The sequence below is a fragment of the Siphateles boraxobius genome, unplaced genomic scaffold, assembly GCF_051911475.1.
Source record: "Siphateles boraxobius isolate OS27281-9 unplaced genomic scaffold, OSU_SipBor_1 21, whole genome shotgun sequence".
Lineage (NCBI taxonomy): Eukaryota > Metazoa > Chordata > Actinopteri > Cypriniformes > Leuciscidae > Siphateles > Siphateles boraxobius.
Window position 1 is genome coordinate 3,056,996 of NW_027508822.1, and position 1,992 is coordinate 3,058,987.

The window sequence follows — 1,992 nt, forward strand, 5'->3', positions numbered from 1 at the left end:
TCTTAAATTGTAAATAAATCACTTAATCATGCAATTTGAACAATTATTTTAATCAAATTTCCTTTTCCCTTACTATAATCTGTAGAACACCAGTGACACATCTTAAGTCCTCGCATGAAATTATCAAATTATTTATCAAATTGCTAAAAGATGAAGAGAGAGTGCAAACTCACCAAAGTTTGGAAACAAAGATGAAGTTCTCAAGGTGAACGCATACCTTCAGTCTAGGGGTCAAACAACTAAAAATCAAGTCAGGAATCTGGGTGTGTCTCTAGAGTCAGACCTTAGTTTCAGTAGTCATGTCAAAGCAATAACTAAATCAGCATATTATCACCTGAAAAATATTGCAAGAATTAGATGCTTTGTTTCCAGTCAAGACTTAGAAAAACTTGTGCATGCTTTCATCACCAGTAGGGTGGATTATTGTAATGGACTTCTCACTGGCCTTCCCAAAAAGACCATAAGACAGTTGCAGCTCATACAGAACGCTGCTGCTAGGATTCTGAGCAGAACCAGAAAATATGAACACATCACACCAGTCCTCAGGTCTTTACACTGGCTGCCAGTTACATTTAGGATTGATTTTAAAGTATTATTACTGGTATATAAATCATTCAATGGCCTAGGACCTCAATACATTGCAGATATGCTCACTGAATATAAACCCAACAGATCACTCAGATCATTAGGATCACATCGGCTAGAAATACCAAGGGTTCACTCTAAGCATGGCGAGTCTGCTTTTAGCTACTATGCCAGCCGCAGCTGGAACCAGCTTCCAGAAGAGATCAGATGTGCTCCTACAGTAGTCACATTCAAATCCAGACTCAAAACACATCTGTTTAGCTGTGCATTTACTGAATGAGCACTGTGCCACTGTTCGTCCGACTGTTTGCACTGTATTTTATTTTATGTTTTAATTATTCTGATTTCTGTATTTTATCTTTTATTCTAAACTGTTTTAATTATTCTGATTTCTTTTGATTATTTTAATTTCTTCTATGTAAAGCACTTTGAATTACACTGTAAAAAAAAATCCTAATTTTACAGAAAATAACTGTGATTTTTTGACGATCATTTTCTTTAATTTTAAATTATACTCAAAACACTGTAAAATTACAAATAATATCTGTAAAATAAAAATTCAGCTGTTATTTTAGGTATTGTGACATTAATGACAAATTACAGTAATTCACATTTTTTATACAGAAAATTGATTGTATTTTTCATACAGTATATTTTCTGTTTTCTTAAATTACATAAAAATGTATGTAAAATTACAAATATAATCTGTAATTTAACAGAAACAAAACAGTTAAATGATAAAATGGTCAAATGACTGTCAGCTCCACAAAAAACTGTAAAACATCCTAAATTAAATAAACTGAAAAACACTGTTATTTTACAGGTATTTCCTGAATAATCACGATCATATACCTTCATTGTAAAACAAAATCGTAAATAAATGGTCAAAAGTCTGGCAGCTACGGCTGCCAAATAAAAACCATAAAATTAAAGTAAAATATGCTAATTTAAATAAACCGAAAAAACACTGTTATTTTACAGGTATTTCCTGCATTATTATGATCAAATACCTTCATTGTAAAAAAATCGTAAAAAAAGGGTCAAATGACTGGCAGCTACGGCTGCCAAACAAAAACCATAAAATTAAAGTAAAATATGCTAATTTAAATAAAGTGTAAAAAACTTTAAAATAAGTTTGATGTCACCATGATTGGGATCTGTCTCTGCTTTAGTTGGGGTCATGACCCTTGAGATTTAACTTATGCTTTTCTCTGGCTGCTTTAACTGTGTATTTGATACACGTTTGTCATAAATGCTGGAGAAAATATCAGATGATCTTGATCATTAATTGATGATGTTATAGTCATCATATGATGATCTGATTCACTGATATGACAGTCAAATCTCTGTATATGATAGCTTATATTACAGAGTATGTAGGTGGAATTTAGCTTTATACAAAGTTTT